The sequence below is a fragment of the Bubalus kerabau genome, chromosome 2, assembly GCF_029407905.1.
Source record: "Bubalus kerabau isolate K-KA32 ecotype Philippines breed swamp buffalo chromosome 2, PCC_UOA_SB_1v2, whole genome shotgun sequence".
In the NCBI taxonomy this organism is placed as follows: Eukaryota; Metazoa; Chordata; class Mammalia; order Artiodactyla; family Bovidae; genus Bubalus; species Bubalus kerabau.
Window position 1 is genome coordinate 143,888,431 of NC_073625.1, and position 14,948 is coordinate 143,903,378.

The 14,948-nt window shown below is 40.8% G+C and overlaps 1 protein-coding gene and 1 long non-coding RNA gene across 3 annotated transcripts in view; one reads left to right on the plus strand and one right to left on the minus strand.

Annotated features, from left to right (window-relative positions):
- The window catches only part of MYNN (myoneurin), a 131,293-nt gene that overhangs the window by 65,907 nt on the left and 50,438 nt on the right, over positions 1–14,948 (minus strand). The gene's annotated exons all lie outside the window — the stretch shown is intronic.
- Positions 7,814–11,407, plus strand: LOC129643915 (uncharacterized). 2 transcript variants are annotated; one of them, XR_008710597.1, is made up of 3 exons: positions 7,814–9,473; positions 10,806–10,954; positions 11,137–11,407. It is a non-coding gene; the product is annotated as an uncharacterized LOC129643915 (long non-coding RNA). The 2 variants fall into 2 exon arrangements; XR_008710596.1 differs by having other exon boundaries at positions 10,806–11,407.

Sequence of the window (14,948 nt, forward strand, 5' to 3'; positions counted from 1 at the left end):
TGTAAATGCAGTACAGTTATTCCAGTTTGCTTCAAGTGGGTTAAAATGGGTCAAATGGGTTAAAATAGGTTAAGATAGTGGTTTTCAAGTTTTCCCTTGGATTAATATAGACTGTAAAACTAGAATTTCTTTAATGAAATCAAGATTTTTCTCCAATGACCACATTTCTAAGAAATCTACCCCTTATTCAAAGAAATATAAGCCCTAATTTTATTCTAAATTTCAGCTGTTTTGGGCAGCACAGCGCGCTAGAAATTCTCCGATCTCTGCTAAGTCACTTCAGTCGTGTCCGACTCTGTGTGACCCCATAGACGGCAGCCCACCAGGCTCCCCCATCCCTGGGATTCTCCAGGCAAGAACACTGGAGTGGGCTGCCATTTCCTTCTCCAATACATGAAAGTGAAAAGTGAAGTTGCTCAGTCGTGTCCGACTCTGTACGACCCCATGGACTGCAGCCCACCAGGCTCCTCCATCCATGGGATTTTCCAGGCAAGAGTACTGGAGTGGGGTGCCGTTGCCTTCTCCATCTCCAATCTCAGAACTGGTAAAAAAAAAAAAATGTCATTATGATTTTTAGTTGCACAGATGATCATCAACCAATTAAAGCAATTTCTTGTTCCTTGGGAACTCCTATGCATTAAAAACAAATAAAAATAACACACTTTTGGTAATGACAAATTCTTATGTTTTTCAATACCTATTTACCCTAATTTATCAATTCATAATATACAATAGTCTGTTTATATATACAGTTATAGATTTTTAAGGATTATGTCATACATTTTATTTATTTTTTCTTTTTCCATTTTCTTTTTATTTCAAATATAAACATGAACAAACATAAATGTATTGAAGCAAAGAAATGAAATACGAATAGTCACAGCTATCAGGACTGTGAATAATTATAATCTTTTTGTTTGACTTTTTTCCAGGAAGATACGGCATTCCTTTTAGCTTATTTAAATAGTGGTGGCTTAGACGGTAAAGCGTCTGCCCGCAATGAGGGAGACCTGGGTTCGATTCCTGGGTCGGGAAGATCTCCTGGAGAAGGAAATGGCAATCCACTCCAGCACTCTTGCCTGGAAAATCCCATGGACGGAGGAGCCTGATGGGCTACAGTCTATGGGGTTGCAAAGAGTCGGACACGACTGAGCGACTTCACTTTCGCTTATATAAAATAGTAGCTGGAAAAAACTTTTGTTATTTAAAAAATCACCTGTGATAGCATGAGTTATAAAAAAGTTGTCCTTTTATTGTTGCCTTTTCCTTCTTTTGAAAATTCTTTGTACTGGGCATTTGTGATCAACTCCAGCTTTCCTCATGGTCCTTTGGGCATGCCCCTTCACTCACTATGTTGAGAACATGTTTTTCTGCAAGTGCTTGATCAGAGTGCAAGGATGTGGCTTCTGTGCTTCAAAACATGGTAGCTGGTTTAGTGATTTATCTGATGGGAAGTTTTCTCTGGAGGAGCAGTGTTGCTGATGTCTCTCTAATTCAGCCACCTCTGCTTCATTGAACACAGCTTACACCAGATTTGAAAGCAAATGGGAGACAGTGTGGTAAACCACAGGCAGAAAGACAGAGCTCTTGAGTATTCCTGACCAAATAAAGGCCTGACAAGGAAGAATATGTGTTGACAGCATTTCTTAGGACATGCTTCAAGGATCACATTAAAACATTTCCACAGGGTACAGGCTTCAATCAGCAGAAGATGTTCTCGTATCCCAAGTACCATAGGGTCGAGTTCGCCAATGACCCTAGCATAGCAGCCAATATAGGAGCTGCTAGAGTAATTAAACAGATTTCATTATCAGCAAAAGCTCATGCCCAACTATTAGACAAACTTTTATGTATTATTATAGTCAGGTCCCTTCCAAAAACATCCAGACTAATCTAATTGAATTGGATATCGAAGTAAGGATACATTTATAAAAGGGAAGATTTGTTCTTCTGTCCTATATGACATCTTAAGAAATTCTTCTACTTCATCCAATTAACAAAATATATAATTTGCTAAGGATAAATTCTCCCAAGGATACTTTTCTGAGAAACACATGTATTTTCTTCCAGAAGTTTTACTGATTTTGGATTCATAATCACCTAATGTTAATTATCTACCATATTAGGCATTGAATTCCAACAAAATATAACAGCCATTGTTCTTTAAAATTTATAGTTGAGAAAAGAGAGACTTAACGAGGTTAAAGAATTTACCCAAGATCACATAAATGGTAAGTGGAAATAAACTCAGGTTGAATCATGCAAACTAATTATATTCCCTTCTTACAGCACTTTTATTATGTATTTATAAAAAGCAATTGTTATTTCACCAGATGTGTATTGTGCTCATCTCATTAATGAAGTCTCATTCTATTTGATGTGAAAAATGTTTATGCTAATCAAACTTACCAGGGATTTGTTCATAGAACAATAAAACTATTTTATTACCTAGTTATCTCATAAATGTTTCACATTGTCTTTACCAGTGTGGAAAAGATGGAAACAATTTGAATATGAAGCATTTCCCCCAAAGACAACAAGGTGGGATATTTGGACTGTGACCATTAGCTTATAGTATTGTACTTCTCAGAGTTCATGGCTTTTATTTTCCTTTCAAAACTTGTGGGGCCTTAGGGAGAAGCATAAGTAGGAACATGTAAAATTGCAATATGTGAGGACTAAAACTTGAGAGATTATAGCTTAGAAACAATTTGGTTTCTCTTAGAGATACTTTGGATTTGTTTGATGGTGTCTCCCTCTTCTTTCAGTCTTGAGAGTTCACTGAACTCAGAACATTGAGAAGAGACTGTCCATTCCTCACCTTAAGCCATCCTTTTTTTTTTTTTAATTTTATTTTATTTTTAAACTTAACATAACTGTATTAGATTTGCCAAATATCAAAATGAATCCGCCACAGGTATACATGTGTTCCCCATCCTGAACCCTCTTCCCTCCCCATTCCATCCCTCTGGGTCGTCCCAGTGCACCAGCCCCAAGCATCCAGTATCGTGCATCGAACCTGGACTGGCAACTCATTTCATACATGATATTTTACATGTTTCAATGCCATTCTCCCAAATCTTCCCACCCTCTCCCTCTCCCACAGAGTCCATAAGACTGTTCTATACATCAGTGTCTCTTTTGCTGTCTCGTACACAGGGTTATTGTTACCATCTTTCTAAATTCCATATATAAGCCATCCTTTAGTTAGCAATCTTGAATAGACAATTGATTATGTTAAAAATTCCAGAGGATTACTTTCTCCAGTTTCTCCCGTAACCTATGTAGTCCAGTGTCCATAGTTATTTTTTTAAATGAACACTGTCCAGAACAGTATCCAGCACATGATAGGCACTTGATAAATGTTTGGTGAATGAAAGATAAATCCATCTGTTATCCTCAGAGGAGATGGAAAGGCAAGAAGGCTCTTTGCAAAAGTGAGATAAATTGAGACTAAGAAGGAAAATTGGATTGAAATGAGACTCAAGTGAGGGAAGAATGTCCTTCATCTGTAGGGGCTTTTGGTATTAAGAAAAACAAAACAAAATTTTTAAACAAAATTATTTTAACAACAGTGAGAAGAAAATTTATTTTAGTAGTTTTGTAATTCAAATATAAATCACTATTAAGTTGAGCTGGTAGGAGAATAACAACAAATGGCATAAAGGACAGTAATGGAAAAATATATATACTTTTTGACTATATTATAACAACCAAATAGTTCTTAGACTTGATGGAATGAAATAACATATTAGACTCTCATAACTTGAGCCTGAGCATTGCATGCACAAAAAGGTCCAAAGCTGTATAACAAAGGTGTTGAAAAGGGACCTATGACATAAATTACTAAACAATTCAGTCACTAATCCCTGAGAAGCACACATGTGGCACAAAACAAAGCAGCACAGCAAGAAGTCTGAGAATAGAACTGACATTGAAACTAATCGACTGAAGGAGAGATAGAACTTAAGAGTTTGAATCTAACCATGCTATTTGATTGTAAAAATTTTAAAAAGTCAACATTCCATAGGGCGTTCTAATAGGACTGGAGTTTCATAATATAACATGTATTCAAAATGTCTAGAATACAATCCAAAATTACTCAGCATACAAAGGAGCAGGAAAATATGACCAAGTCTCAAGTGAAAATGCAACCAACAGATTCAAACCCGCAGACAACCCAGATGTTGGAATTATTAGACTTTAAAGCAGTGATTATAATCTTCCTCCAAGAGGTGAAATTGAACACATTTGAAATGAATGAAAGATAGAAAATTTGAGGATAGAAATAGAAATTATATACAAAAGAGCCAAACTGAGATTTCAGAGCTGAAAAATACTTGTGAAAAAAAATTCACTGGATGGGCTCAATGCAGAATTGAGATGATGGAGAAAAGAGACAGTGAATCCGAACATTAACCAATAGAAATCATCCAGTGTAAACTAACTGACAGAGAAAAGGTTGAAAAAAATAAGCAAACCATTAGTACCTACGGGACAATATTTTAAGACATAACACGTGTGCCACTGCAGCCCCAGAAAGAAAAGGAAGGAGAATGGTGCAGAAAAAATATTTGAGAAATAATGGCTGAAAACTTTCCAATTTGGTGAAATACATAAGGTTACAAAATAAACTCAAAGAAAACCACACCTGACACATTATAATTAAACTGCTGAAAACCAAAGGTAAAGAAAAAAAAAATTTTGAAAGCAGCCAGAAAAAACATATTACACAGAGCCTAAAAGACAGTGGAATAATGTCTTTAAAGTGCTTAAAGAAAAGAGTTGTTAACTAACAATTCTACATCTAATGAAAATATCCTTCAGAAGTGATGGGGAAATAAGGATATCCTCAGAGGGAGAAAACTAAAATTCATTGCCAGCAGATCTTTTCTAAAAGAAATGATAAAGGAAGCTCTTCAAGTGAAAGGGAAATGATTCAAGAGGGAAAACTGAAACATTGGGAATGAAGGAAGGACAAATACTTTGGGGTAAAAGTAATAGCATGTTTTTCCTAATAAATTCTTTAAAATATATATGACTATGACAGCAAAAATATAGTATTAGTGGAGGTTTCAATGTATGTAGATGTTGTAAATGGCAACTACAACATAAGAAGGGGGAAGGCTAAAGGGACTTAGGTAATTGTAAAGCTTCTACATTTTACAAAGTGCTAATATTAACTCTAAATGGATGCATATAAAATTTAAACCCAGAGTACTTTAAGGACTTTTATAAATAATTGAATTTGAAAGAAAAAAAACATCAATTAAGATTTTAAAGTTTTGTAGCATTTGTTGAGAAAGGGAAACTTCATCAACTCAAGCCTAAAAAGTACATACATTATTACTCTGAAATCAATGATTTACCCTTATATTCTTACTGCAGTCTACATGGCTTTAATTTCTTCAAGTTCAGCTCAATAAAAATGTCTGGCAGTTGGCATTGTATACTGGGCCAGATAATTAAGTAGTGTTACTTCCCATTATCACAGCCTTAAGAAAACCTTCAATTAAGCATTTCATGATTTTTTTCTCTTTGACCTTGGTTTCTGGTGACTTTTACTCCTCAGTTTTCCTGCTGCTGCTGCTAAGTCACTTCAGTCGTGTCCCACTCTGTGTGACCCCATAGACGGCAGCCCACTAGGCTCCACTGTCCCTGGGATTCTCCAGGCAAGAGCACTGGAGTGGGTTGCCATTTCCTTCTCCAATGCATGAAAAGTGAAAGTGAAGCTGCTCAGTCGTGGCCGAGTCTTAGAGACCCCATGGACAGCAGCCTACCAGGCTCCTTCGTCCGTGGGATTTTCCAGGCAAGAGTACTGGAGTGGGGTGTCATTGCCTTTTCCATCAGTTTTCCTGAGGATTGAACAATTATTGGTTGGGAAAACACTTGAAAAAGATGAAGTTGGATTAATACCTTAAACTATATATAATAAGATAAATTCCAAGTGGATAAAAAAAAAGTAAAAAAAACTATGCTAGTAGGGACTTTCCTGGTGGTCCAGTGGTGAAGAATATCTACCGTTTTTTTTTTTTTCCCAACAATTTTTTTTAATTTTATTTTTAAACTTTACATAATTGTATTAGTTTTGCCAAATACCTTGCAATGCAGGGATGCAGGTTCAATCCTGATCCAGGAATGAATATCCCACATGCCACGAAGCAACTGAGCCCGTGTGCCAACACTACTGAAGCCCGAGTCCTGGAGCCCACATCCTGCCACTACCAAGCTTGCACGCCACAACTGGAGAGAGCCCATGCACTGCAGTGAAAGACCCTGCACGATGAAATGAAGACCGTGTGTGCCACAATCAAGACCTGATGCAGCCAAATAAATGTAAAAAACCCCAAAAGCTATGCTAGTACAAGGAAAAACACGATGTGTTCCTTTATAAATGCTGAATGGGGAAGGCCTTTCTGTGATTCAAAATTCAGAGACTCTGAAAGAGAAGATTTGACAAATTCAACTACATACATAAAAAATGTCTTTGTAGCAAAAATAACATACCAAGTCAAAAGACAGTGAAAGTATTTGCTGCTCAGAACATAAGAAACCTGAATTCCCAAAGAACTTCTAGAAATTGAGAGAAGTCCAAGAACTCAGTAGGAAAATAGGTAAAGAATAAGAACAGACAGTTCACAGAAAAAGAAATATACATTTCCCCTCAACTTATGTTAAGTTGCTTAACCTCATTCACAAAAAGAAAGTCACAAATTAAATCTGTAGAACTGAGATATCTTAAAAGAAGGGGAACAAAATGGCATCATCTCTATCTGGAAAAATTTGACAATATTTTGTAAAACTTTTTGACCAAGAAAAAAAAAGACCACACAATGCTGTTCATTATAATACTATTTGTAATAGCAAAAGAAATACTGGAAACAACCCATATGGCCTTCAGTTAGAGAATGGTTGAATAAAATATGGTATATACACAAAATGAAGTACTAAGCTGCTGCAAAGGAATGAGGACTATCTCTACATACTGTTATAATAAAACTATTTCCAGATATACTATTAAGTGCAAAAAACAAGATGAAGAAAAGTATATATATTACATACCACTGTTGTTGTTTTTTTAATTCAAGGCAGGAGGAGAAGGGGACGACAGAGGATGAGATGGCTGGATGGCATCACTGACTCGATGGACGTGAGTCTGGGTGAACTCCGGGAGTTGGTGATGGACAGGGAGGCCTGGTGTACCACGATTCATGGGGTCGCAAAGAGTCGGACACGACTGAGCGACAGAAGTGAACTGAACTGATAGTCTATTTACAATGTTGTGTTTATTTCTGCTGTACAGCAAAGTGACTCAGTTAAACATATACATACATTTCTATTTTTGAGTTGTGCTGAGTCTTTGTTGCTGCACTTGGGGGAGCTGAGAGTTGCTGAGAGTGGGGGCTACTCTCTGGTTGCAACACATGGGCTTCTCATTGCGGTGGCTTTTCTTTGTTCCCATGCCCATCTCTGATGTGTTTACTGTTCCCTAGGCAGCCAGGCCTGAGTCACATACCCAGCTTTGGAGGAGGTGGGAGGCAGCTCACTGGAGCTGCAGGAACTGGGCATGGGAAGGGGTATTCCTCCAAGGAAAATTTGCATGTACTGGATCTGGGAGTGGGGTAAAAGCAACACATACCCACTGTAGGGGAAGTTTGGTGACTAGAAACTTGATCAGCATGTAAAGAAGAGAGTTAACAGTTCATCCTCAGGGTGCAAGGAGAAATTAGGAGGAAAGGACATTAGGAAGTCAAGAGAGAGGAAAACATTTGGCATCCACGCAGTGGGAGTCTACAGAGATTAGTAAAATAATCACTGAGCAGCCCTGAGGACCCAATTAAAGTTAGATAGTGTGGATTTGTCATTAAGTCATTAAACGTGATTTTCAGTAGCCTCATAGCAGGAAGGAAGAAAGGCCTTTTTACTGTAGTTTTCCCAGGGCTGGGGATTGGCCTAAGGGTGGGGAGAAGTCAGGTGCTAGCAAAGTCATGGTTAAGATGGGGTCCAGGCTGAGGTGTGATGAAAGGGAAAGTAAATGGTGGGTGGTGGACCACGAATGGGGGAGGGTCAAAGAACTAAAGGTCAAAAAGCAGATAAAAAGTCATTTTAGCAGGGGCCGTGGAGTGTAGATGAGGAAGGGTAAATCTTCTGGAGGTACAAGATATGTGGGTAGGGTACAGACAGAAGATATAGACAGACGCACAGGTCCTGCTGCAGGTTGGGTTCTCTAGGGACCAGGTGCTGAAATGGAGTGAGGAGTGCAAAAGGCATATTGAGGAGCTAATAGGATGTGTGCAGAAGGAGAAGAGAAGGACTGGCCAGGTAGAGCCATCAGACCAGGACACAGACCTGACAAGCCCTTTGTCATCCAGACCCGGAGCTCCAGGACAAGGAATGCCAGTTAGAGCAGCTCTGTTTTGAGTAGGAATGACTGGGCCCTTGAACCACTATCTTGCTTAATGATTGGCTTTGGGCCGTGTGGAAAGAAACATGAACTCCCCTAGAAAGCTGAGGAAGACTTTGGAGGAGCTGACAGTTGGAGGCAGTCAGCTAACTGTGCTCCTCACACCTGGACAGCTGGTCCTTTCTTGAGGGGAAATCTGAGGTATCACCACCACAGGTATCTTTGTGCAAATTAGAAAAAGGCACTTCTTCTGGGAGTTCACAACCCTGTGGGCATACGACTTGGTGAACACAAGGAGACTCTGGTGGTATTTGGAGGTGAGGGGACGCACCCCTGCCTGGGAGCAGACCCCAGGGTGCACAGCTTGGTGAGCAGAGCAGCCCCCATTCACTCCTCTGTCTGGGTGCCTTGGACAATGTGCAAACTGCAAAGCTATATGCAGTGACCCTGATGGACAAACTGTAAAATCAGCGGTTGTAGCAACCATCCCCCTTTCCTCCTCAGCAGAATCCAGAAAGTGTCCACTTCCTCCCCAGGCAGGGAAAAGCCAGCTCCTACTGAGTCTTGAATGATCTCGACCAATCATGATACTCCCATCCTCTTTGCTAAGGATTGGCTCAGGAAATCTGGGTTTAAACCAGTTACTTTGTGTGTTTGCCTGTTATTGGTCCAGGGGTGGGGAGTTGATTCAATCAGATATGGTTGGAGGAGAGTTCCTGCCCTCTCTGGCGCTAGGGCAACAGCAAGAGAGTATGTGGGGCCAGTGTCTTTAGCAGCCACCCTGAACTCTTGGGGGCAGCCAGCCTCTGATTAGGTCTCCAGAGTGGGGAGATGGAAAGAACCTTGATCCTTGGATCTTGATGGTGTTGTTGAGATGCTCAGTCATGCAGCCCTGAAGTCCAGTCCGCCCTGAACAATTCCTATGATATAAAATAAATATTGCAGTCAGTTAAGCCAGCCTGAGTTGGGGGTTTAGATTCTTGTAGACCAAGTATCCTGACACTAGGGTATTAGAGGAATTAGAGCAAGTAAGCTGAGAGGAGCCCCAGAGTGATGGCAAAGGAAAAAGGTAAAGGGGTCACTTCTGGTTAATCTTATGGAGTACAGGCTGGTAAACTGTCCTTAAAGTTGGGACAGTGGTGACCTGGGCCAGGGGTACTGTAAAGAGAGAGAAGAAAATTTAAAAGAGGGGTTGCTGCTAGGGGCTGAGAAACCATATACCGTTCTATTAAAAGCTTGGGCTCTGGGCTCAGAATGCTTAAGCTCAAACTCAGCTGTTAAAGAATCCGCCTGCAGTGTGGGAGACCTGGGTTCCATCGCTGGGTTGGGAAGATCCCCTGGAGAAGGGAACGGCTACCCACTCCAGTATTCTTGCCTGGAGAATTCCGTGGACTGTATAGTCCATGGGGTCTCAAAGAGTTGGACACAACTGAACTACTTTCACTTTTCATCATTTGATAGTTGTGTCATTTTTGGCAACTTAATCTCTCTTGACCACAATTTCTTCATCTTCAAAGGGTGGTATTAATACTAAGGACTTAATCAGATAGTACTTACCAAGTACTTAGTAAAACTCAATGAAAGTGAAAGTGAAAGTCACTCAGTTGTATCTGACTCTTTGCGACCCCATGGACGACTATACAGTCCATGGAATTATCCAGGCCAGAATACTGTAGTGGATAGCTGGTCCCTTCTCCAGGGGATCTTCCTAACCCAGGAATTGAACTCCGGTCTCCCGCATTGCAGGCAGATTCTTTACCAGCTGAACCACCAGGGAAGCCCAGTAAAACTCAATACTTACTACTTTAAAAGATTCTATCAGATGAATGGAGACTGTTTCTCAACTAAAAGCACACCGTTGACCCCAACTGTAAGCTATCTGTTTTGTATCCAGGAAAAAGGCTAAGGGATTGGGATAAAAGATCTGAATATGCTGTTCCTGTGGAAGTGAGAGCCGGCAAAGAGTGAATATGTGGGGCTCCATTGTGTTCTCTCCTGGCTATGGATTGTTGATAAACAGCAGCTCAGAGCCTGAGGAAAGGCAGAAGGAGCAGACTCTTGCCCTTGAATATGGGAGTGGGTGGAAATGAGGTGCATGTGGGTGAGCATGGAAAGGACTCCCGTGGGGTGTGGGAGAAGGGTAACAGTCAGGAAGTGGACTGGAGGCTCAGGCACATGGGAGGCAGAGGCTGGGGTGAGAAATGGGGAGCCTGAGTGTGGAAGACTTTAGAGACTGACCACATGCAGAGTTCCTTCTGGAGGGGTCAGAATGACAGCTGGGCTCTGGCTCAGGCATGGGTAGGGAATACACATCCTAATGTTACTGACCAGGAATAGGCCTACAGAAGGGGATCGTATCACACATTTAAAGGGATGCATTTATTTTTCTGATTTTGTGTAGGCTGTGGTAATTTGCATGGCAGAAGCATTCAGTGTCTGAGGCAGGCATCCACCTTGGGGGCGTCTGTGGGGGCAGCTCCCAGGGAAGCGCCTCTGGTTAATGTGCTGCCAAGTCACTAGCAGTTTGTCATCATGTTTGTGTCCACTGCGGTAAGTTCCCTGGGGAGATATGGGAATTTCAGAGACGGTGATGCTGCCAAGCTGTGTGTGTCCAGAGGTCACTCCGCGGGTCTGCTTCGGGTCAGAGAAGTAGGGAGAAGAGTCGGGTGGACATGGAGTTCTGGCATGAGAGTGTTTGCCAAGATCAAAATGTTCCCCATCGCTGTGAGCAGATGAGATCTTGGAACCTGGAATCACACAGTCTTAGCTCCAGCAGGGCTTCTGGCAACAGCCCCAGTGTCTTCAGCTACAGACACCACCTCTGCGAATGCCAAGAAAAGCAAACACAGGCCCCAGATCTCCTGTTGCACCAACTGGAAAGCAGCCCGCAGTGGAGGAGCCGTGAGGACCATCGTCTTCCCGTAGTTCTTGATTTTCCACCATCCTTCCCCAATCTGCATCAAACAAACAAACAATGTACTTGTAATAAAATTTTCAGGTGAGGCTGGTTTATATTCAGAGATTTGCTTTTGATCAAATTCCCTTTAGGACACTGGGATAAAAGGGTGAATAAAGTCGGATGAGGCAGTGTGTCGCAGACGTTTGAGACTCAACAGGAGGGGAGGAATCCTGGAAAAGCAGAGATTTCATTTCACCCCTGGGAGCTGGTTCTTTTTAGTGGCCCAGGATGGTGTCACTCAAATACCTTCCAGCCAGCCCTTGGAAAATGCATTCCAAATTTCTCTTCTTAGGGATGAAGGTGGGGGTGGGGTGGAGATGGTTCTGTAAAGCATAAGGAGTAGGGAAATAAAATGGTATCTTAAAGTTCTGGCTGTCCAAGGTTGGCAAGTAAGATCAGAAATCCATTTGCAGAGAAAGGTTTTCTCAGCTTTGGGAGAAGAAAAGTAGAATTAATAGTCCAGAGTGACACTGTCTACCAATGAGGGGGAATAGCCATAGTTTACCAAAGAGCCCCTTGGTGGTACACAGGTGAGAGGGGAATCCGAGATCTGGGGAGTCTGAATTTCTGGAAAGTGAACTGGGGCAGTTGGTGACTCGAGTCTTCAGATATTCTGCTTTAGTTTTCTGAGTCAACAAAGTTTAATCAGTTGCCAGGTTTCTAGATTGAGATTGATTAAAGTCTGAGCATTGGTCATTTTTAACACGTGAGACATTGGGTTTCCTCTGGGTTATTTCTGAGAGTTGGTTCTCCATTTGTGCTTTTGTGAGGCCTGGAGATGCTTCTATAGCGTTTCTCCCCACTTCTCATTTGTCTTCCAGACCCTGCCATACTTCCATTTTGTAATTAGGCAGATTTTCAAGCATGTAAAAATATAAACAAGTGTCCCAAACTCCACCATACCAATCTCTCAGCTTCAACAGTTATCAACGTTTTGTGAATCTTCATTTTCTCCTTTATTTCAAAGCAAATCCAAGACATTATATCCTTTTCACCCTTTAACATAATTTCTACATAGCTACTTCTATTCAAAACTCCATTTCTCTGTTTGAAAACTCTACTGTGAAATGTATATACAAAAGTGTGTTTAAAATACATAGGAATGCTTACAATAAAACAAATAAAACAAGCATTCATGTACCTACTTCTCATCTTAAAAAGAATATTGGTCCTTTTTCAAAAAACAAAGATGGAATTTCACTTGCAGTTCCTATCATGATGGTAAACTAGCACAGATTCTTGGCTCCCTCCCCTGCAGTCACTGGCAGAAACTGTGGAAGAGAGGACCTCATTGCTGCTGCCATCCCTCCAGAAACCTCATCTGCTGCCCTGGACTCTCAATTCTGCCTGTCCACCCTGAATAGTCAGACTGCCCTGGGCTCTGTGCGCCATCCTATCAATATGCAAAAAAAAAAAAAAAAAAAAAAAAAAAAAATCCCAGCTCGGGGCACCTGATTGGCCAAGCCCTGGTCACATGACTGTACCCTGGTGGGAGAGGAAATCTGCTCCCTTGCTGATTACTCTGATTCCTGCCTCCATTCATTTTATATTTCCGCAAATACGAAGGAGATTTAGATACCGAGTACGAAAATGATCAATGTCCACTATATCAAGTATGTATCTCTATCTCAGGCCAGTCTTCTGAGCTCCAGCTGATAACGTCCAACATCATACTTCTCACCTCCACTAGGCTGTTCCTCAGGTGTTTCAGACTCAGCGTATTCAACTCTGAGCCTATCGTCTTTCCCCAAACCCCGCTTCTTCACCTCTATTCCTTTACTTGGTGAATAGTTTTAACATCTTCTGAATGTATATCCCATTCACTTCCTTTGTCTCCGGGTTCCTTGCCTTATTCAGACCTTTTTCATCCTCACCTACAGTGGCCTAACGTCTTAGTCTGGGTTTCAGCATCAGAAGCAGATGTTGAAATGAAGATTGGAGTACGAGTAATTTATCTGAGAAGTGAAGGACCCAGGATAGGGGAATGGGATGTGAAACAGGGAAGAGAAAGCAGCCAGAAGGTCTGTTATCAAGCCCAATGCAGCTGTGGCTGCTGCTAAGTCGCTTCAGTCGTGTCCGACTCTGTGCGACCCCAAAGATGGCAGCCCACCAGGCCCCGCCGTCCCTGGGATTCTCCAGGCAAGAACACTGGAATGGGTTGCCATTTCCTCCTCCAATGCATGAAAGTGAAAAGTGAGAGTGAAGTCGCTCAGTCGTGTCCGACTCTTAGCGACCCCATGGACTGCAGCCTACCAGGCTCCTCCGTCCATGGGATTTTCCAGGCAAGAGTACTGGAGTGGGTTGCCATGGCAGCTAGGGCTTGACCTTCATAGAACATGGCACATCTTTTCATGGTTCTGTGTCTCCACAAGTGCTGTCTCCTTCCTCAGAATGCTTCTCCCAGCTCCTCTTCTGGCTCCTTCCAGAAGATGAAGGTGTGGCTGAGTATGTGTGCTCTGGGTAGACTACCAGAGTTTCAATCAGAGCAGAGAGGGAGAGAAGCAGAGGTGTATATATACCTACATATCTACATATGTGCTCCCTCTAAGACTTTTTCCTGAAAATGTATCCATCCTCTAATAAAAAATAGAAATTGAAAAGGACAGAATTAGACTATCAAAATCCAGGGCCATCAAATATTTGAATCATACAAATAACTCTCTTAGTTCAAATTCCTCACTGCTCACCAAGCAATCTTCTGTTTATAATATGATTTAAATATTAATTGCTAACAGGGAAAGTACAGGGCATGCCAAAATGAGCATTCTGTTATGTGTCATGGTCATATTTCTTATTTAAATAAATAAATTGCATTATGATTAATATATCAGTCCCCTGTGTGTATGGTTGTCATGAAGTTTCTTGAGTCTGAAAACTCTGGTGCACTGTGGAGATCAAATTTTTGAATCTGTAAAGCCAAAGACTACATATATCTTATATATATATATATATGATTGAAGTATAGTTGATTTACAATATTGTGTCAATTTCGGGTGTACAGAAAAGTAATTAAGATATGTAATTTTTTTGTATTTTTGTGAGTCTGTTTTGTAGATAAGTTCATTTGTATCATTTTTTTTAAGATTCCATGTATAAGTGATATATTATATTTGTCTTTCTGTGTCTGACTTACTTCACTTAGTATAATAATCTCTAGGTTTATCCATGTTGCTGCAAATGGCATTATTTCACTTTTTAAAAAAATTTAGTCACTTTTTTTTGCCACACCATGGGATCTTAGTTCCATGACCAAGCATTGAACCTGGGCCACGGCAGTGAAAATGCTGAGTCCTAACCACTGGGCCTCCAGGGAATTCTCTAGCCACTTACTTATTTAAGAACATTCACATTTTCCCTCCTTTGCTAGTATAAACAATGCTTCAGTGAACAAATCTGAACCTTAATATATCTCTCTGCATGGGACATGAATGTTTCTGAAGGTAAATTCCTAGAAGGGAAATGTATTTTGCTTTTTAAAAATCATGTAACTTTTTGCTATTATTTTTCTTAATCTCTCAATATTTTAATAGTGTAAAAAAATAACAGGATCCTTTGGCAAGAAGTAACAGAAAACCCAGCTCCCAA